Below are 23,392 nucleotides of genomic sequence, written 5' to 3'. Positions count from 1 at the left end.
TTATTGCTGGTTGGACTGTTGAAGTCCGCATAACATATTGGACCAATTGTCTATGTATTTTAATTAGCAGTTTTAGCTGAGCTAAAAGTTCCCGGTCTGACATTTTGTCAATGTCTGGATGTGGTGTGTAGCTGGCTAGAACCGGCCACATAGCTCCTGGTCTGCCTAGTGGACCGAGCCTGGTAATGTGATTTTGATGTTTTAGGGCGCCTTTAAACCAGAGCAGGTGCTCTTGGTAAGTTAGTGGGATTTCAACGTCCTCGAAAGGAACGTATTCCTCCGGAGATTCCTCTATTTTGTAATAGTGGAAGTCTTGTGTTGCAGCGTTTGCTGCTGAAAAATGTATCCATGAATAGAATACCTCTGTCTGCCGATATTCATGGGCCTCTACCACGAATATGACTGTACCACCTCTCGATGATAGTCCATTTTCTATAAGTTTAAGAGTTATAGTTCTTCTTACATTAACCGGAATGATTATAACATTCGGGTCATTTTCTTGGAGACTTGTGTCATCCGCTAGGAGTTGAGCTGCTAATCGAGCTCTCTCCCTTTCGTCTTCACTTTCTCCCATTTTACTGACAGAAAGTTTTGTTGCAGATCAAGTTTCAAGGAAACAAAGACTAGGTGCACAATATTTTGGAACACTGTATCCTTCAACGTTGACTAAACCAAAAACTAATACATAGGAATCTCTTCCTACTAACTTCTGGCGGATTTTAACTTTTTACCCACTCCAGACGTCTATTGGAGTTTTTACAGGAAAAGGGGTCTGTGTGAAAAAGCACGACTGAGTTACTCTAATGTCTTGCGTTAGATTATCGCCTTACCAAACGTTGGACGCCATGTAGTGTAGTTCCTATATTCCCAATAGGCTGTGCGCATTGGAATAACATAAACAGCAGTTTCGACGTAGGACTGAGGTCATCTAGGTCTCTACTGACTATGTTAGACTTAATTAGTTTTGCCAGCTAGCTCAGAGGTCACTAGAAAGTTTCTCGAATGTTCAGGAAAGAGTTAACCGTCCTGATTTAGACCAGAAGGGATTAGTTTCTGACAACCGCATAAACATGATAACTTTGCTCCCTCAGAATAAAGAGTGTATCTCTAGAGTCGTGTGAAAACAATAGACAGTTATTTCACTCAGTCAATCGTGCATACTTAGTTTCACCAGAGTGCAGAGAAATAGAGATACGGGCGTTTTCAATAAAAGGTGTTATTTATTGAGCAGTCTTCTTCCTCATGCAAGAGAAATGAGTTGCCACAATTGGAATACTTATCATAAAGTAAAGTACGTACAGTAAAATTTTTTACTTTGATGAGCAGGTTCCTTGTCTTTGGACTTGACGTGCTCTTCCTTGTGTTCTGACCGTCCTCTTCTTTCCGATTTCTGTTAGAAATTCTGAAAAGATCGAGAGGGACGTGTATCAATATCTTGATATCTGTCAGATTTTCTCAATTTATCCCTATCTCTAAGGTTAAATCTTTTCTCAGAGGGCTTCCTTTGGGGAGACTTGTTTCCTCGGTCTGGAGATCTATTTCTCCGTTGAGGAGACCTTCCTCTGGACTGGAATCGTTTTTCTTTGGGAGTGGATTGCTTGTTACCATCCCAACTCTTTTTTGGAGTATTCAGATTATTTTTAATAAAAGTTTTTTCAGGACTTTCAATTAGGTGTGGTTTTAATGGTTTCCCACCCAAACTATCTCTGCCTAGTTCTACATAGGATTTTTCTATGATTCTGGCAAGTTCAAAAGGTTGTTCTGCTATATCTGTTTCTTTCAATTTCTGGCGGATCGCCACAGATGCTGCTTCTCCTTTTATGTTGGCTAACAATATAGCTGAGACCTGCTTGAAGTCATTCAGTAATTTCATACCCAGAGTTAAAGCAGGTTCTGGACCGTATTCATTTTGAATCTGTCTTAGTACATCTGGTATAACCGCCATAGACGGGACACCATGTGTTTTTGTGTAAATTGAAGCAAAGACTGTGCCCCAAGTGTCACAGTCCTCCACTTGTGGTGTGATCCCCATTGGAAGGCAGATAGTCAGAATTCTGTGTTTCTCATGAGGTGTAGTATTAGGAAATACTGCCTCTATTTGAGTTATTTTTTGTGCTAACCAGAATGGAATTTGTTCCCGTTTGGCGGGTATTTTGCCAATGACTGATTGTAAAGTCTGTGGTGTGATTTTATTTGTGTTCCCCTGTTGAGGGGTTTGTTGTGGAATTCTTATTGCTGGTTGGACTGTTGAAGTCCGCATAACATATTGGACCAATTGTCTATGTAGAAAGTGCTTTCGACACCGTAGCACATTCCATCTTGCTGCGGTGTCTGAAGGAAGCTGGGGTGGCTGGTCACGCGCTGTGCTGGCTACAGTCATTCCTCTCAGAGAGATGCTTTCAGGTTCAGCAAGGGACTTGTCGCTCAGCAGAGATGCCATTAGATCAGGGAGTGCCTCAGGGCTCGCCTCTTAGCCCCACTCTTTTTAATCTTTATATGGCCTCTCTGGCAAAAGTGGTACAATCATTTGGGGTGGAATTGGTGTCGTACGCCGACGACACCCAGCTGCTGATCTCTTTATCGCAGAACTCCTCCAACACTCCTACCAACTTTAAATCCTGCATGCAGGCACTGGGAGAATGGATGGACTCCCATTGTTTAAAACTCAATGGTTCTAAAACAGAGGTGCTGGTGGTGGGGGGAAAAAGCGATAATTGGTCAGCTGAGTGGTGGCCTTCATGCTTGGGTCCTACTCCTACCCCCTGTGAGGAAGCAAAGAACTTGGGAATCTGGATGAATCCCTCCCTCTCGTATGATGGCCACATTAGGCGTCTTGTGGGCAAATGTTTTGGAGTTCTAAAGACCCTAAATAAAACTTTAGACCTATTGCCCCTTGCGGCCAGAAGGACTTTAACACAGGCACTGGTGACCTCGCGGTTGGACTATGGAAATGTACTGTTTCTGGGGGCAACCGAGGGTAGCCTGGGCCGCCTCCAAGTCATCCAGAACTCCGCCGCCAGGTTGGTGTTGAGAAGACCTAGGAGGGCCAATTCGCAGAAGGCGCTGGATGCGATTCATTGGTTGCCTGTGAAGAAACGGGTGCGTTTTAAGTGCCTACTCTTCTGTCATCGGATTGTCTGGGATAGGTCGCCCGCTTATTTAAAGGATCTAGTCAGCCGGTATGAACCCTCCAGGACCCTTCGTTCGGAGGGGACCGGACTGCTGACAGTCCCCAGGACGAGGAAGGCCAGAATAGGTGGTCGTTCTTTTGCGCTCCATGCAGCTCAACAATGGAACAAACTTCCCTTGGCCTTGAGACTGGAGAGTAGTGAAGCGCGGTTTAGGGCCTTGCTGAAAACTCACTTATACACAGCATAGACCTCTGGATCTCTCTCTTGCTGGTTCACTGCTAGCTTTAGCGCGGGGACATGCCGTGATGGCATTACTGAGCGCTTTACAAGCTCTTTATTATTATTATTATTATTAAAAGAGTATTATGAAATAATACTGTAAAAGCATTGATATGGTTTCTTAGCCATATGATACTTTAAAATGGATAAAATATATACATACATAAAAACATTGACTAACGAACTCAACTGGTGCTTCTAAGATACGCCTACCCCGGGGTACCTGACCTAAGCCTAATACGTGGGAAGGAGTAAGTAAGTTGCAGTTTAAGTTAAGTTAAGTTTTTGCCAAGAATCTGAATCAAGAATTCTCTTAAGGGTTTAGTCAGTTCCGTACCTTGGTGATAGAATGTAGGAGGTCTTGTATCTCTCTCCCAGGACTCGATCTCCCAGCAACCCGCAAGGGTGACTGGAAACACCGGAGCTGGATTTCTCGGCGTGAGAAAAGACAACGTCTCTAAGTGCGTCAAAAGGGAGGGGCTTCCTTCGGCTTCTCGCATCAGCTGGGCTTCGGGTAAGTAGATTGCCGCTCTGCTCCAAACCACTGTGTGGTTGCTTAAGGCAATGTTGGTATATTTATACCTGGAAGGTGCCGGGTTTGACGTAAGGTTGGACATAAGACGTCACTAAGAACTAACAGTTCATGCTGGACTCTAGAAGTTCTTGTGCAAATCAAAACAAGAGCAGGGGGATTTCCCGGGCTGCTGGAGGCTTGGTTAGTTTAAGGAACGCGTTGTACTTTCTAGGAGTCTAGGGGAGTAGCCTTGCCATATTTGGACTGCATGGGCTATTACTAAATATGGATATGATTCTTATGCCTTTATAAAGATATTATTTACTATAACCACATAAGGGCAGAAATCGGGAATATCGAATTAGGGTCCTAGATAGAAACACAACAAGATGTTGAACAGAAAGTAAGCGACACACAGGATGTCATTGCTAAAGTTGAGACCCTCACCATGGAAGTTAACCTACTTAAAAAATCTACTAAGGATTTAGAAAATCGCAATCGGCGTAACAACCTACGCATTTATGGAATCCCACAGGGTTCTGAAGGCTCCGACATGATCTCTTTCTTCAAATCTCATGTTTTGCAGATTGTTGGCCTCCCACAATCAGTTGACTTTAATATTCAAAGAGCGCGTAGATTAGGGCCTCAAAATGCATCCTCTACCACCAAACCAAGAGGTATCATCACCTATTTTCTGCTATACTCCAACCTTATGGCAATCCTCACTGCAGCCAAACAACACAAGCAGATGTTCTGGTCAGGTCATAAGGTTTTTTTCAGTCAGAATGTGTCTAAACCAACTGCCAGTAGACGTAAAGAATTCCTAGATCTCAGACCGACCTTAAAATCCATGAACGCTCACTATGGCCTTATACACCCCTGTTTCTTAAAGGTTACTTACAAGGACAGAACATTTTCATTCGATGATCCAGCTGATCTCCGGAAGTTTATCCATACCCATCGAGAAGAACACATGGGATTGTCCTGTTATTGTCTTCTGATTACATTTTTTTTTAAGTGATACATTTGTTGTAAATCATTGTTAATTGTTCTTTTGTCTGTTTTCAGGTTCTTCTTGTGCTTTGGTTGAAGACCCCGGCTTACATCATTCGTTTGTCTATTTTGTTTGCCGTATCCAGTTGATTTGTTCTCTTATGTCTGGTAAGCTCCCTTTCTCTTTGTCTCATTTGTTTAAAATGTCCTTTTTGAAATATTTCATCCCTTCCTTTTCATCTGATGTTATATTGTCGATTTTCGTTCTCAGTGCCCCTCCCAGTGGTGTGGTTGTTTTGGTCTTTTGCTGCCCCCCCTCCCTCAATATTGTTATCCGTTCTCTCCTCTTTGATCACCATGACTAAAGCCTCTTGGCTTTCCGTCATTTTTTCTTTCCTATTTTTTTCAGGAGACTATGCTCCCTACTTCTTCTGTGTTCTTTGTTTTTTCTCTTCTCTATATTTTCATCCTCTCTCGCATCTTCCTCTTATCCCTTCTTTTTGGCTAATTCCTTTCTTGTATCCTCAATATGTGGTACTTTACTGTTTTTCTTTTCTTCTTCCTTTGTTGCCAGTCTATACAAGTTTTTCCTTTCTCTACGCTCTATGCATTTTCTCAACCTTTACTTTTCTTCTTTTCCCTAATATTTTTCTTCTTCTTTGGCTTGTTTTCATTTTCAAGCCTAACAACAGTTAACTCTATAGATGAAAGGTTTTCGTGTTGTATTCCTGGAATGTCAAAGGTATTCGCAACCCTGTTAAGAAGCAACGTGCCCTATCTCACTTAGCTAGACTAAAATGTCAGGTTGCATTGTTACAAGAGACTCACCTTAAGTCACAAGAATTGTCTTCATTATGTAAACAATGGGTAGGAGAAGTTTTTTGTTCTCCTGCTGTGAACAACAAAAATGTTGTGATTATATTATTTCACAAATCTTTGTGCATTCAAGTGCAAAATGAGTTTCATGATGATAATGGTAGATGGTTTTTTTTAATGCTATTGTTAATAATACTCAACTTTCGTTTTCTAATATTTATGGTCCGAACGGTGTTGACTTTCAATTCTGGACTGATTTTTCCACCTTTCTTTCCTCACATGCTGTGGATGATTTGATCTTGGGTAGTGCCTGTAATCAACTGATGGATCCTTTCCTAGATCGCAAATCACAAACCAAATATGTCCCTAACAAAATGCAAAAACTTTTTCACAAAGCAATTTCATCTAGAGGCCTTACTGACTCATGGAGAGTCTCTCACCCTGACACGTTGGAATTTTCTTTTTTTTCTCCCATTCACAAGTCTCACTCCCGTATTGACTACATCTTTCTCACTCAACACGCCCTACAATTTATGATGAACTCAGAAATTGGCTCCATCCTAATCTCAGATCATGCCCCTGTCATTTTAGATATGGACTTTCCTTCACCTTCCCCTACTTCCTGCCGATGGCGCATTCAATAATTCTCTTCTCTTAGATACCCAGTTTGTTGAACAATTCACACTTTTTATTGATGATTTCTTTCTCAACAATCTCTCTTCTACTTCTCAATTTCATTCAGTTTGGGAAGCCTTTAAATCCCCTGCCAGAGGTTTCATTATTGATTATGTATCCCGCAAGAAGAATAAAGCCATCTCCGTTCCTCTCTAATTCTTAAACAAATCAAAACTCTTGAACATCAATACTTTACCACTGCTTTTAATGATACTCTTTCCTCTCTTATCAAGGCTAAAATGCAATTTAACAAACATTCATGGAATTCCGCATGTAACAACCTCCTAAAATGTAATGCTAAAATGTATGGTGGACGGAATAAAGCTGGCAAATCTCTGGCCAACTATCTTAAAATTAAGAAACAGAAATCTAAAATCATTTCTATTACTGATAACTCTGGTGTTCGTCACACCGTTGATGATAGAATTCTTGATTGCTTTGTCCAGGATTATACTTCTCTTTACACTCCAGAGTCCACTCCCCCTTCCGTTCAAATTGATTCTTTCTTTCAATCTCTCCCTCATGCTCCTGATGTTTCTGTAGATTTTAAGTCATTGCATACCCCTATTTCGGAAAAGGAATTCCTTAATGCTCTTAATCTTTCACCTAAAGATAAAACAGCTGGCGCAAACGGTTTTACTGTTTGGCTTTATCTCCAATTTAAAAAATCTCTAATACCTCATTTATTTTCATTGATAAATTACTTTCTTGGTGAAGGGAAATCAAAGGGAACCTTCACCCAAGCAATGCTTTGTTTAATCCCTAAAAAGGATAAAGATCCCTCCTTATGCCAAAATGATAGTCCCATCTCTTTAATCAACACTGATTTTAAAATCTTTGCTAAAATATTGGCCGTCCGTATCAACAAGATGATTTCTGATCTTATTATTATTTATCAGTCTGGGTTTGTCAAAGGAAGGTCTATAACTGACAACTCGAGAACCCTCCTTAACATCATTCACCTTGCCTCTAAAATGGATTCTCCTGTTGCTGCCATGACGCTCGACGCTGAAAAAGCATTTGATAGGGGGAGCTGGGACTTTATGTTTGGAGCATTGAGATGGCATGGTTTTAGTCCCTCATTTATTCAATATATTCAGTTGCTTTATTCTGATCCCTCTACTTCTATATGGGTTAACGGACGTCACTCTAATTATTTTTCTCTTCATAGAGGAACAAGACAAGGGTGTCCCCTTTCCCCACTTCTTTTTATTCTTGCTTTAGAGCCTTTTCTCGAAAAAATCAGGCGCTCGCCTTTATACACAAGTTTCCAATTTCAGAATATTGACATTAAGTTTACTGCTTATGCAGACAATATTCTGCTTTACACCTCCAACCCTTCCACTTCTTTGCCGGCTCTTTTCTCCTTACTACAAGAATATTCATCATTCTCCGGCTATAAATTAAATATTGATAAATCTGAAGTTTTACCCTTAAACAAATGTTGTCTATCTCACATGTTTCACGGCTCAGGCTTTGAATGGAATCCCAAGAATATCAGATATTTAAGCATCATTTATGCTAGCACCATTAGGGAAACCGTTAAGATTAATCACATAGATATACTTAAAACACTTTCTGCCCTTATTGAGAGAGGGTCCCCTCTTTTTTTATCCTGGTGGGGTAGACTAGCCACTATTAAAATGATGCTTCTCCATATTATTCATTTTTATCTTTCCATGGTTCCTGTTTCCCTCCCGCTTGACTTCTTTAGCACTATTAATCGTTCCTTAACAAATTTTTTATGGAATAACTGTAAAGCTAGGCTTTCTCTCTCTCGTCTCCAGAAACCCAAAGACTTAGGTGGGGTAAATTTCCCGTTCATCAACCAATATCATTCTGCCTTCACATTAAAGCAAATTTGGCTTTTTTTTATCTGATTCTCCTTGCCCTCCTGCAACAGCGTGGAGTACGCTTGAATTTGCTCAACTCCTACCATTCACATTCCTTACAGCTACTTGCTTATCTCAACCACCGAAACGTCTTTCCACTCCCATTTTCAACCACTCAAAAGCCCTTGCTCTTTCTCTGTTTCAATCTCATCTTTCTCCTAAGGATTTTTTCTTCTACACCCCAATATGGTATAATAAATCTTTAAAGATCAATAACAGAGTGCTCTTCTGGAAGGAATGGATTGATAAAAGTATCATTACTCTTGATCAATTAATGAAGGACAATTTCACTCACTCTTCCCACTACCCCCTCTTGACAGCCTCTCTCATTCAAACTTTTTTTCAGTTATATCCTCCAGATACTCCTGGTCAGGCTTCATCTTCTCTAATTGATTTTTCTATCTCTCATAGAGCTGCTGCCATCAATAAATTGCTCTCCCATCCTTTAGCTGATAGATCGAAGTCGCCAATAGAACTATTATGGGAGAAAGATTTAACACAATAATTTTCACTACAGCTCTGGGAATCTGTTTGGTCCAAAATACATACCTCTTCCTGTTCTGCTAGTACTACACAAACTCTATTTTTTTTATAACCGACTTTTTTTTACCCCTTCTGACTTATACAAATTTAAATTAGTTCAATCTAAAAAATACTGGTCATGTTCATGTGAAGACAGTGACCTTCTCCATATGTTTTTCACTGTCCATTGATTAAATCTCTATGGTTTTGCATTTGGTCCAAATTAAATGACATTTTATCCACACATTTTACTTTTGACATTACACACATATTTTTAGGAGGCTCCTCACCAATCTGGCATGCCCGTTGTAATGCACGAAGATTCATAGATTTATTTGTTGCCATCTCCCTCCAAATTATCACAACCAATTGGAAAGATACTCCCAAAATTTCATATCAGGCTTGGTGGAATTTGTTATACCATCACCACCGTCTGGACCGGGCAATCGCCACTTCTGTGCCTTTACTGATTAAAAGGGATTTATTATGGTCACCTCTTACTGCATACCTTTCTAAGCATGTTCCCTGACTGTTTTTGTTTCATTTAAAGTACCTTCCTCTTTCCCCATTATCTGTTTATTTTGAACTCTTGCAGATGTTATAAATATTGTTTTGGCATTTTGTCTTTTTCGTTACTCCTTCCCTCTTCCCCTCTTCCCCTCTATCTTTCATTTTCTTTTTCTTTCTCTCTTCTTTCTTCTTCTTTTTTCTCCTATTAAAAATTTAAAAAGCTCTTTTTTCTTAGTATAGTTTTACTTCCCAGTTATGGAACTCATTTTGAAAGTTAATAGTTTAATACTGTTTGTTTTTTCATTGTAAATTATTTACCCTTTAATAACGTTTTACTATGTTTACAAATTGCAATAAAGCTCTTTAAATTAAAAAAGAAGAAAAAGGATAATGTGGACTGGATAAGAGTGGCATCCAACTATGATATAAAATACCTACAAGAAACCTGGTAATGGGTCCATCTTTTTTAGATGGTTTTCACTCTTATGAATCACCAGTGATCCCAGGAAGGTCTGGCATGGCTAAAGGGGGCATTTTAATAGTAATAGCCGAAACAACCAAGAAAAGTATCTTGAGGTTTGTGAATATCTCACCCTATTTCCACTTTTTGGTCAGTGAGGGTAGCAAAGATAGTGATCTGATTGTAATAAACTTTTAGAATAATTACTTTGAGGGTGATAGTGCACAAGTGGTTGAATCCTGGTTAGATTCCGTTTAAATCTCGTTCAACTCATGCTGGGATTCCCAGGAATTACCTACTCGCACACAAATGTGCCTTAATGTCCTTGTGATGGAGTATCTGCTTAGTAAGTTCAGAACATACTTTGTTGCACATTCTAGTCCCAACAAAGGAAAAGAATGATAGTACCATATATGCGTAGTGCTAACGCTCCTCACTATAGGCTGCCTCTGAAACATTACCAACAGCTGGAGTCCCCTTTGGTGTGCTATGTACTTGCTACCTTTCTTTGGTCAGTGGTGAAGCACAGGAAATAATTATAGATCCATGGAACAGGGAACGTGTAATTCATGAATATCATAAGCTAAAGTCATTTATAAAGTTGTATTAGCTGCAGTGATGGTCTATTACCTCTATACCCCCACTTTGCACCACAGCTAGGTAAGAATGTGACACTTAAAGGGACCTTGAACAATTGAGCATAAAGCACGAGGCTTGGGTAGTTTTTATCAAATTTTTGGACTCCCTGATTGTTATTCAATGGTTTTAGGGTGTTAAATTATTCATTTTTAAATTATGGATCCATTCAGATAAAGGGAATGGTTTTTTAATTCTTGTTTTAAGATGTTTTTAGATAACAATTTTTGTCCCACAACAAGTGGTTGTGCGTATTGAATGTGATGCAATTTTTTGGGTACTTTTATCCATCAAATACGATGTGAATAAAGATTTCTGACTGATTGACTGACAAATTTAGTCATTATTTTTTTATTTATCAACACAACAATCTTTCACAATGAACCCACAGTGAGATACAGTAACACTTCATCTTTGCTGATTAATGGCAAAATTAGTTATTTAAGCAAGTTAAAACATTTACATAATACATGCAGAGAACTAAGACTGTTTAGATTTTTTCCATGTATTTATGACAAAAAGGTCTTTTCAGACTAAAGATTCAGGGCCTGCCGATAAAAGCGGCGATAATGCATCGCCCTTTATTGATAATATGGCCCTCAGTCGCTTAAAAGCAACTCAAAAAATCTCTACTCAAAGGGGCTGAACATCACAGAATTCTGTGCTCTGGAGATCTGACCTTATCTGAGTGGGGAAAAGGAGAAACTGAAGAACAAAATGCCAGAAACAGCAGATATGTTAACAACAATTGAATGGGATGTTGAATAAGTGAATAGAGTAGAAAAACGTTGTCTGAAGAGAAAACATTCTGATAAAGATCACAATACAGTAATAGTACATGCAGGTGTGGAAGACCTAAGGACCATTGTAAATGAATATTTGAGGTCGTGGTGTATATGATGACCTCATTAAGTTTAGCAGAAGTCTGGGAAAAACTAATTGGTTCCCTAAAGTATAAAACAGACTGGAAGCCAGAGGTCTGAAGTTGTCATTGCATGAATGAAAATGTACACTTGTACTTGATACCATTAAAGCAGAAAGCTGAAAAACATGACCAGGCATTGCAGAAGATGTGTACCCAGGGCTTTCAAAATGGTGTTGGCTTTATGCCAACAACCCGCTGCTTTATGCAGCTCCACTCTCCTTCAGCAAGATTTAGTGATAGTTGTTTAGTTGCAACTAAGCCTATCATCATCAGCAATAGTGACCACTATCAGATGCCATGTGTTTTCTAATGTGGGAGAGCATTTTTTCATACTTGGGTACTTTAATACATAGAAATGGGCACTTATGGCACATGGAACAATTAGGAGATGAATCCAAAGAGCTGCACCTTAACTTTGGGCCCCAAGTCCCGCAAAAGCACCTGGCAAGCCTGTTCATATCTGTGTTCTCAAAATAATGTAGACCCCTGGCAGAATTAATAACAAGAAACCCATCTAGATGAAAGAGGAAAGGTGAATAGAAACTGAAATAGCTTGTGATAAAGTGTGTGAACCTTTTGATTCAGTATGAAGTGCACAATGCCAACCAGCACTCAATCCATCCAAAGAAATAGGGTGCATACCTAATACTGGTGTACGCTAATCCACAATCATCATATCTTCTCCATGTATCAAGGAGGAGCTAAGAAGCTCAGAAGCAGAGGTGTACCTCCTTCAAAGAGGATCCATCCAACCCATAAATTCTTAGGACTCAACTGTGCAATAACTGAGAAGTTCCACTGCTGCCTCTACATAGTAAGAACTGACGACATCCCACTGACGGAGGCACCGAAGAACATAAGTACAATATGCATAGACATAGACTGGTAGCAGCTTAATCATTGCATAATTTACAAATCTGGTATCACCATGGGAAGACCATCATGATTGCTGATGCCCTGATCAGGTGAGCACATCCAGCTACACCTGCTGGGAGTTGGCTTAAAGCTTCAGACTCATGGATGAAGTATGTCCATAACTTTTCAACTAATGTGTCCAAAATTGAGACTCATATCATTCTATGCAACCAGACCTTAGACCAAAGTAGTTTCAGAGAATGTCTGATCCAAGATCAACTCAATTGCTGAATCCTCTTGTTCACTTTGGGGGGTACCGGATTCCGGTAGCCCGAGCCACGTTTAAGAACCTGGGTATCCAAGTCTATAGAAAGCCCTAAGACCAGATTGAGGGCAATGTTCGAAGGGCCATCACTAACCTCAGCAGCAGTGTGGGGTTCTGGACGTCCTTGCCCCTGTCCATCATGGGTAGAATCGCCGTCTCAAAGATGGTCCTGCTCCCCCGCATGGTATATTATTTTGTTAGCTTGCCTGTCATCCTTCCACACCAGATATTTAATACCTTAAATACGATTTTGATCACTCTTATTTGGGGGTCCGGGCGGAGACGTATCGGCCTCCGAAAGCTTCAACTTGACACCAGATTGGGAGGTCTTGGAGTGCCGGACCTGCTTGGATATTATTATGCCAGCCAACTTCAGTGGCTGGCGCGATGGGTGGCTGGCAGGAATCTGCACCAGATTAATTTTACGACAGACCAACTGGTACACGGCGAGTTACACTCCCTGCTATTGCCTAAGGCCAGGATTCCCCCAGATTGCCATCCTCTCCTGCACACGGCTCTGATGTGCTGGAGGAAGGCACTGGCATATACTTCTACAACCACGCCCTTTGCGGAGAATGTTCCTTTGTTAGGCATTCCGACACCGCAGGGACGGCTCAGCCAACGTAGGCTACTGCCCTGGACGGAAGCTTGGGTGGAGGATGTGGGTCTTTTTTTTCGGGGATGACGCTTTACTAGATCATGAATCCTTTCTGCAAACCACAGGGGCTCCCCAACGGTTATACTTACTACATGCCACTGTGTCACACTACATAAGACGTACATGGGCCCCACAGCGGATCAAACCTGCACAACATGAACTGGTGCATTTACTATATTATATGGGGGCAGGTGGCCACTTGGTGCGGTGATTCAGAAAAGGGGGTGGTGATGAACAGAGTGTCTGAATTAAGCAGACCACTCTTACCCAGTCCAAAGATCAGGGCTTGATCCATCACCGTTATTTAGCTCACTACCCCAACCCAGCTCAGAACCTGGCTATTTGCAAATTAGTCTGTCCCTGGCCCAGTGCATCATGGGAACAGGGCAGACCAAACTACCAAGCCAATTCTTCACCAGAAAGGAGACAAGCTACCGGGGACCGGTTTCTGGCATTTCAGCCTCGTCGGCCCGGCTTGCTTGAATCCTGATGGAGCAGTGAGCAAGGGACTCATGTCTGAGTATACCCTGCCACACCTATAGTGGCCAAAAACGATTCAGAAAAGGGGGTGGTGATGAATAGAGTGTCTGAATTAAGCAGACCACTCTTACCCAGTCCAAAGATCAGGGCTTGATCCATCACCGTTATTTAGCTCACTACCCCAACCCAGCTCAGAACCTGGCTATATGCAAATTAGTCTGTCCCTGGCCCAGTGCATCATGGGAACAGGGCAGACCAAACTGCCAAGCCAATTCTTCACCAGAAAGGAGACAAGCTACTGGGGACCGGTTTCTGGCATTTCAGCCTCGTCGGCCTGGCTTGCTTGAATCCTGATGGAGCAGTGAGCAAGGGACTCATGTCTGAGTATACCCTGCCACACCTATAGTGGCCAAAAACGATTCAGAAAAGGGGGTGGTGATGAACAGAGTGTCTGAATTAAGCAGACCACTCTTACCCAGTCCAAAGATCAGGGCTTGATCCATCACCGTTATTTAGCTCACTACCCCAACCCAGCTCAGAACCTGGCTATATGCAAATTAGTCTGTCCCTGACCCAGTGCATCATGGGAACAGGGCAGACCAAACTACCAAGCCAATTCTTCACCAGAAAGGAGACAAGCTACCGGGGACCGGTTTCTGGCATTTCAGCCTTGTCGGCCCGGCTTGCTTGAATCCTGATGGAGCAGTGAGCAAGGGACTCATGTCTGAGTATACCCTGCCACACCTATAGTGGCCAAAAACGATTCAGAAAAGGGGGTGGTGATGAACAGAGTGTCTGAATTAAGCAGACCACTCTTACCCAGTCCAAAGATCAGGGCTTGATCCATCACCGTTATTTAGCTCACTACCCCAACCCAGCTCAGAACCTGGCTATATGCAAATTAGTCTGTCCCTGGCCCAGTGCATCATGGGAACAGGGCAGACCAAACTACCAAGCCAATTCTTCACCGGTGCGGTGGCTCTACACTGGGATCAGAGAACATGCAGCCACATCCCTAACCACACTTAGAGACACCTGGACACAAGACACAGGGGAGGTCCTATCAGATAAGGCATGGAAGGTTGTCCTTGAGCACCCCAGAAAGGTGTCTAGGAACGTCAAATTTAAGTTTATTCAGGTTATGATGTTGCATAGGGCGTACCTTACCCCCCCAAAGGCTACATCGAATGTTCCCGGATTCCCCCCACCATTGTCCTCATTGTAAGGCAGATGAGGCTGGCCTCCTTCACATGCTCTGGGCGTGCCTGCGATTACGCAGTTATTGGAGGGCAATTTGTTATATCCTACACACTGTCACCGCTCTGCCGGTGCCAGAGGAGGCGCTGTATTGCTTGGTGGGGCACCGTCAACGTCCTAAACACCATAAGGCTCAATTTAAATTCTTAGACCTGGCTTTGTTACTGGCAATTAGAGCTTTAACAATGCAATGGAAGTCCCCCAGACCCCCTGGAATAGCTGTGTGGCAATCTGACTTGTTGAGATGGGGCAGGGCAGAAGGGACGGCCTTACGCCGGGAAGAGGAGCGAGGACAGCGGAAGTATCCAATTGCACAAGACTGGGAACTTATGCTGTTAGAATTGGAAAGAATGGAACTGGGGCCATCGCAGGTTGATGTGTAAGTGGAAGACCTATTAGTGAGTATCGGAGTAGGCAGTATTAGGGCACAGGATCACATAAATGCGCAGGTGGTCCCCAAAGTGATTCTACACAACATTCCAAGATGGCCCGCTATCTACGGCACGAAGTGTTACCCGTTGGTATTGGTGTGCCAGGAGACGTACAGGATGAGGGGTGGGGGGAGGAAGGGGGTGGGATGGATCATGACATGATTAGCAAGATACGGCTTCTGTATAATGATGTGTTGCATAATGATGATTCTCTAATTGAGGCTTTCTCGCACATTTTATACAACGAATATAAGTTTCCCGTTCATTTTCCTGATTGCTTCAGACAATGTAATTATACAGCCAGTATTGTTTAAGCCGGTTTGGGAATAGTAGGGGCGAAAGGTTAAAAAGACTGTATTTCATAACTGATGAAAATGATAAGATGTATGTAATTATGCAGTCGCAAATAAAAAGTTATACACAAAAAAACTCAAGTGCTGAATTAAGAGTGAACGCCCTGCTGACTGAGTAAAGTGTGAGAAACATACATACTGCCACCAGACTGCAGTAGGTTAATAGAGACAAGAAGTATCTTAATCAAAGATTCAATTGACCATGACCAATGTGCTTGTCCAAGATTGGTGTTTTTAGTCTGTTCATTGCAAATGGGGGGAAGGAGCGCAAACATGGCTGCATAGTAATGGATGCTTGAAAGGATCTCTTTGCAACTCTGTATTAAGTTAGTGGTATGGTGTTTGAGCCGGGATTGTGGTGGGAAGAGGCCCTAGGTCAGTTCTCATAAGAACATTGATATCTCAGTGGTCATATTGTTGGAAGCAGTAAATAAATCCTCACTCTTTTTCAGATGCCTTGCTTTGCAATTGGGAATTGAACTGAAGCGGTTATGACTCACTTAAAATCGGGATCTGACTTTCCTATATAGATCGTCTGTTCCCTACGACAATCAATATCCTCATTGCCCTATGGACCCTGGACATTGGTCTCTTGATCTGAAATAAAAGAAAACAAAAAAAGGTTAGTGAATTGTATGTGCATTAAAGAGTAAACAAGTGCCTCTCTTGTAGGGCGTTAGAGTAATTAAGGGCCTTATTTCTTCGATGGTGGGTGGGATACTCTGCAAAATGTGGTGGATATTCCAGCCACTGTATTAACGTGTCATACATGGCCCCATGCAAATGACGGAATCACTTTGCCTCTGCACCTGCGTCGTATGATTGACGGAGGCAAAGAGCCAAACATGCCTTTAACAGGCACACTGAAAGTGTGCCACAAAAAGGTGGTGCACGTTTAGGGAGCCTCTTAAAAGCAGCCCTCTGGGGGAACGAATGGGGGTCCCATTGACCCCCAATACATCCCCCTGCAGGCGGGTGCAATCACTCACTGAACCCGCCTGCAAGGGAATCTCTAATCCCCTTTCAAAGTGCAGGCAGGTGGGCACCTGCACAGTGAAGCATGAAACAGCTTTTAAGCAGCTGCTCTGTATTTCACTTGAGTTCGGGGCTGCCCTGGGGCTGCACATTCATTCTAATGTGGCACACTTTTCTTGTTTGCACTCAGCACACTCGGCACACCTTTTGAAAGATGTGCTGTGGCGTGAACAAGGAAAGTGCCCCAAATCCGTATTATGGCCAGGAATTTAAGGATAATGACACCAACTTTATGACCATACAATCAACCATACTGCAGCAATGGCATATCCTCACCAATATATCAAAACTTAGAAAGGGCCACCAAGCGATAATGGTGGTGTTGGGGAGGTGCAGATTTGGACCTCCAGGGAAATTGCAGACTCATGGCTTGGAAGATCTCACTAAATACCTCCTTATGAACACCCCTTACATGAAAAAGTCCATCTTATGCTAGAGGGTGAGTTGTGATTGTGAGCACAAAGTGCAGTTGCCAATCATTAATCTCACAAAATCCCTCCTCATTGTCTTTAGGGCTACACCCATGCACTGTTCATACTATTGAAGTCTGGATGAGAGTATCTGGCTCCAGATGTTGCATGACACACATGAAGTTATCACACAGCTTTTAAAACTTCCATCATTTTATCAGTAGTCACTCCTGGTACAAACATTAGATTAAGATGTCCTTCAATGACAAACACCCTTTTTAAGATTCCCTCTCCAATGAAATCCATGCTCTTTAAACAGGTACAGAATGGCTCAAAGCAGCAGCTGTTTGGGAATTTTGACAACCATGCTGAAATCCTGAACTTCAGAAAATCCTAACCTGCATATTCTGCACACACACCACCTTTTCACTGATGCGTAACTCACAGGTTGCTTCAGCAATCTGGCAACATGATTAGCCAGCACACTAGAGGGCATATGTCCAAAACAATGTTTGAGCGCGGAACTTTGGCCAAATTCAGCTGTTCTGCGCGCCGCCATTTTTAAAAGGTAGGGATGCGCCGTTTTCTCAAGAATAAGGTGCATCCCTGTGTTTCCCCTAGCGCTGGTGCAAAAATAGCTGCTTAGCGCTAGCACAGGCAGTCTGCGACCATGTTGCAAGGGAGCCTGCACGGCAGGGGCAATTGTTTATGAGCAAGAAGGGACACCAGTGACACACAGTGCATGCACAACAGTGCAAATAGAGAGGGGCACAACATGTGCCCCACATGCACAGTCCCCAATGGGCAAAATTGCCCTGGGCCACTTGGGGCCCTCTCCCTGGCTTTCAGCCGACCTTTTCATGGTCGGATCCCTTCCATGAAAAGTTCGGCAGAAAGGCAGGTCATGATAAGCATTGCGATGCCGGCATCAGCACCACCTCCATGGCTCGCTGCATTCTCCACTGCCGCTGCCACGGGATCCAATGTCCTGGCAGTGGCAGCGGTCTCGCGGCAGTCTGACAGCCATGCTAGTAATCTGGTGGTCAAACCACAGAGGAGGCAGTGGTCAGACCACTACCAACAGTACAGCGGTCTTGGGTCTACAGTACAAATAATCAGCCCACAAATCTTTCTAAGGAAGAATTAATAAAAGTCACGCTGCAGCATTCTGTACCACCTGAATGTTATGACTTGCGAGGTCAGGAAGTCCAAGTTATAACATGTTGGCATATTCCAAGTGAGATGTAATGAGAGCCTGGATAGCAGTTTTCCAGGCACAAAAAGACAGAAAAAGCAAAAACTCTTATGATGCCCGCAGGAGTCCACGACACATTGCATCAAGGTAGTTTGAGGTTGGAAATTTACTTGATTTTCAAACTTAACGCCGACGTTCTTGCCACCTCTGTACAGGAAGCTTACAGAGTGTAGCATCCTGCTACAATAAGCACATACACATGCAATTACTTTAACTGAATCTTTATTACTTGCTTCTGCTCCCTGCCTTGTCCCTGCTCTAACTAACTGTTTCCTGCGTCCACTCCTCCTCTTCCTCTGGCCCCTTAGCTCCTCCCACTCCCAACTACTGGTGTGCTAACTTCACAACATCTCCCCCCTTTGTGACAAAACAAACAGAACATACTGACTTCTTAATCCATCTCCTCGATCAGTCTCTTGGGTGGACGTATGTCACGATGAGGTCGTGGCGACCTGGCTCTCAGATTATCGGTACTCAGTGTCTCAATGCTCGGAGCAATGTTCTCTTGACCATTTGAATGTGGTTCTTCCGCTCTGGGATTGTCCATGTCACTCATCATGGTTCTTGAGGTGTCTGGTGGCAGTTTCTTAAAGTGCGAGATGTTTCTCGTAACTCGCCGCTGCTCGGACTCAGCAGTTACCATAGTCCCTTTCCTTCTGGTGACCTGGACAGTCAGTCTTTTTCTGCATCTCTTGCTTGACGATAACATTGTCCCCTTCATGTAATGATAATGACCTTGCTCTCCTCCGGTGGTCTGCGTAGGCCTTCATTTTCTTTTTGTTGCGTTCATCAATGGCTCTTATTTCACGCGGGTCTTTCTCAGATGATGATGCTTCCAGGGCTCCATCCCACGTGGGAATGCGATTCCTCATGGAACGTCCCAGCATGAGGGTCGCCGGGCATTGGCCAGTCGTAGCATGAGGAGTTGTACGGTAAGCTCGAAGGACCTCATTGAGTGCTGTTTGCAAGTCTCTCCCTTCCACGGCAGCATGTTGGAATGTCTTTTTGAGCGTGGCCATGAACCTCTCAATTGTCCCATTCGCCTGTGGCCAGAGAGGCGTAATCTTGCGGTGATGAAAGTCTAGGTGCTTCGCAAAAGCAGCAAAGTCATTTCCGTTGAAAGGAGGCCCGTTGTCTGATTTAACGATCTTGGGAACTCCCCACGTTGCAAAGACTTCATCAAGGACTTTAAGAGTATTGGCAGTGTTCGTGGATGACACAAAACAGGCAATGGGGTATCTGGAATACTCATCAATGATGGCCAGCACATATTTGCCCGATGACAGGGGTCCATAAAAGTCTATGGCGATTTCTTGCCACACACCACTGGGCAGGGTGGTCATATGTAGGGGTGCTGGAGGATCGCTCTTGCTGGTGAGTTGGCAGAGATGGCAATCCTTCAAGGTGGCTTCCACTAGTTGATCGAGGAACGGAAACCACACTCGTTCCCTTAGTGCTCGTTTGGTCGACACTATTCCTCGATGCCCTTCACGTGCAAGAGCAACCACTCCTTGTCTCAGTTGAGTAGGAACTACAATCCCCTGATCACGCAACAGTATGCCATCAGTCGTGACCGACAGCTCCCCACTCACATGCCGGAAGGCTTGTAGTTCACGTTGGGTCAAGGAATCGGCATTATCGTCCTGAGGATCATGCCTCCATCGGTTGTTGCGGATTTTGTGAAGGACTTTCTGCAAGATGACATCCTGTGCTGTGATCTCTCGAATGGTCTCCATAGGGATAGCTGGAGGAAGAGCTTGATCTGTTACAAAATGAATGTACTCTTCCGCAATGGAGGACTTGGAAGCTGATGATGGAAGAGGATGCCGGGACATGTAGTCCGCTGGATTTTCAGACTTCCCTGGTTTGTGAATTATAGTGAAGGTATATTCCTGTAACCGTAGGCCCCACCTTTTGATCCTCGGGGGCATCTTGGATCTTGGATTTCCATAGATTTATTTATTTATTTATTTATTTTTGGCAATTTTTAAAGCGCTGCAAATACCCGTGGGTGTCTCGGCGCTAACAGCTAAAAGACACTAACCAGAAAGTAAACAGAAAAACAATGACTAAAGTGATCCACAAGAGTGTCATTGAGAAAACAGCCATGTCTTTAGCTGCTTTCTGAAGACAATCAAAGATGGACTGGTCTTTATATTGAGCGGAAGAGAGTTCCACAATTTCGCCGCTGCTATGGTGAAACGTCTGTCTCCCCAGGTCACTGTCCTTGTTCTGGGAATCTGAAGCATGTGAGCCGTGTTGGAACGCAACGTTCTAGGGGTTGGCAGAGGTTTAAAAGAACTTCTCAGAAATCTAGGTCCCATGTTATTTATTGCCTTGTAGACAATACAAAGGGTCTTGAACTTCGTGCGACTTCTGGCTGGAAGCCAGTGCAGTTGGTCAAGATGTCTAGAGACAGAGCTGTATTTGGGAATACCTAGTAGGACTCTAGCAGAGGCGTTTTGTATTAGTTGCAATTTGGAGATAACCTTTTTTTGAGCATTGAGGAAAAGGGAGTTGCAGTAATCGGTGCGAGAGAACACCAGTGTGGATATGAGTGTTTTTCCCATAACTGTGGGAAGATACGGTAGTAGTTTCTTTATCTTCCTTAGGATGTTAAAGGAGGATGACACTACCGAATTCGCATGATGATGGAAAAGGAGCTTGTTGTCAAATATCACTCCCAGGTTTCTAACTTTACTGACAGGTTGCGGGGGGGATCCCAATTCCTCTGGCCACCACGAAGGGGACCACTCAGGTTGAATGTTTCCAAAGAGCATAACTTCTGTCTTAGCAGAGTTAAGTTTTAAGCAGTTGGAGGCCATCCAACTGCTAATGGCCCTCATTCCATTCTTGAAATTTGCTGCGACCGTAGGTCCATCTTTGTGAATAGACAGCACCAGCTGAGTATCATCAGCGTACGTTGTCAAGTTGATGTTATGCTCCTTTATAACCCTCGCTAAGTCCGAAACATAGATATTAAAAAGGGTCGGACTTAGCGAGGAACCCTGAGGGACTCCACAGGGAAGGCTGAATGTGGGTGATGTAAAAGTACCCAGCTTGACCGCTTGGCTACGATCCGCCAAGAATGATGCAATGAGATCCCTAGCTTTATGTTTAATGCCGATGGCCTCGACACGGCCGACCAAAGTTACGTGATCGACCGTGTCGAAAGCCGCCGACAGGTCCAACAGTATCAGGACAGCTTGTCCACCCTTATCCATTGTGGCCCTGATTTCGTCTGCCGCCTTGATCAGGGCAGTCTCTGTCCCGTGACCTTGCCGGAAACCAAACTGAGTTTCATCTAGCAAGTCGTTGGTATGAATGTAGTCAGAAAGTTGTTTGTTCATGACCGATTCAAAAATCTTGGCAGGAAACGGCAGAGATGCAATGGGACGATAGCTGGAGGGTAGTGTAGGATCTAGGGAAGGTTTTTTAAGAAGCGGCCTAGTAATGGTGTTTTTCCAAATGGTAGGGTAAGAACCAGTGGCAAACATACTGTTACAGATTCGTGCCAATGGCATTGAAATAATGTCTGGGATTTTATTGAGTATGGATGGGTGACAGGGATCCAAAGGGGAACCAGATTTGATTGACTGAGTTAATTTGTAAATGTCATGTGGGTTCGTGCTGGTGAATTCAGTAAATTCAGTGGAAGCTGTCAGAGTCTCATGTAGCTCGGGGTCAGAGGTATCAGAGGTTGACACTTTGGGGCTGAAGTCCCTAAATATAGATGTGACCTTTTCAGAGAAAAAGTCAGCGAGTGTGTTACAGAGATTTTGGGACGTTTCCGTCCGAGGATTAGAAGGTTCAGCAAGATGGTTGACAACTTCAAACAGTTTCTTCATGTTGCATTGGGCTTGGTTTATTTGGGCAGTATAATAGATGTTTTTCTCAGATATTATATTCTGCTTATAGCTGAGAAGTGCAGCTTTATAGGCGCTCTTATCTGCTGAGTTGTAGTTTTTACGCCAATGTCGTTCCTTGTTACGACAGTATTGGCGTTGGAGTCTGAGGTTTTCGGTGAACCATGGGGCCGAAGGGGTCTTCCTGTTACATTTTCGTGTTTTGAGGGGAGCCAAGGTGAGAAAAGCTTTTTCCAGAAAAGAGGTGTAAGTAACTGCTACATTATTTGGGTCATGTGTAGTGTCTATACTAGCAAAGTCGTCAGTGAGGATCTGAGCAAGTTGATTAAAATCAAGATTTTTCCAATCTCTATAGGTGAAGTCAGATTTTAGAGACGTGGTGTAAGGAGCTGTATTTTTTATTCGTATATCAAATAAAATGGCAAAGTGGTCTGACCAAGTTAAAGGAAATATAGCGTTTTTAATAATATGAGGGTCATTAGTAAATATACCGTCAAGTGTATGGCCAGCTTCGTGGGTTGGCTCTGTGATCACTTGTTCAAGACCTACAGCAAGCAGATCGTTAATAAGCTGGTCAGTATCTTTGTCTGACCGAGAATCAAGATGAAAATTAAAATCTCCCAGGAGAGTGAAATGTTTGTGATCTGCAGATAGCTCACTCAGTTGATTCAGTTGAGAGAGAAAGATAGAGCGGGAGCCTGGAGGTCGATAAAGAAGGCTACCTGTGAACGTTTGGTTGTTGGTGAGGGTAATTGTAAAAGCCAATGCCTCGCAACTTGAATGTTTAAGGTCGATAGTTTTCACGCGGAGGCAGTTCCGGTATATTATTGCGATCCCCCCACCTTTATGGGCAGAAACGCGATCCTGCCTATGAACACAGTAGTCCTCTGGCATCGCAGCCTTAAAGTCAGGCCCAGATGCATTGTCTCCCCAAGTCTCAGTAAGAAATAGGAGATCAATAGCATAATTATTGAGCAACTCCAGAATGTCAATTTTATGACAAGGGAGCGAGCGGGCGTTAACAAGTGCAGCATGTATAAGTTTCTGGGAGTTGGGTGGAGTGTGAGTTTGGGTAACCGTGCTCTTGTTAGTGCACAATGTACATAGGAAAGGA

The sequence above is a fragment of the Lissotriton helveticus genome, chromosome 12 (genome assembly GCF_964261635.1).
Source record: "Lissotriton helveticus chromosome 12, aLisHel1.1, whole genome shotgun sequence".
Classification (NCBI taxonomy): domain Eukaryota; kingdom Metazoa; phylum Chordata; class Amphibia; order Caudata; family Salamandridae; genus Lissotriton; species Lissotriton helveticus.
Note: the sequence above shows the minus strand (reverse complement) of the source record.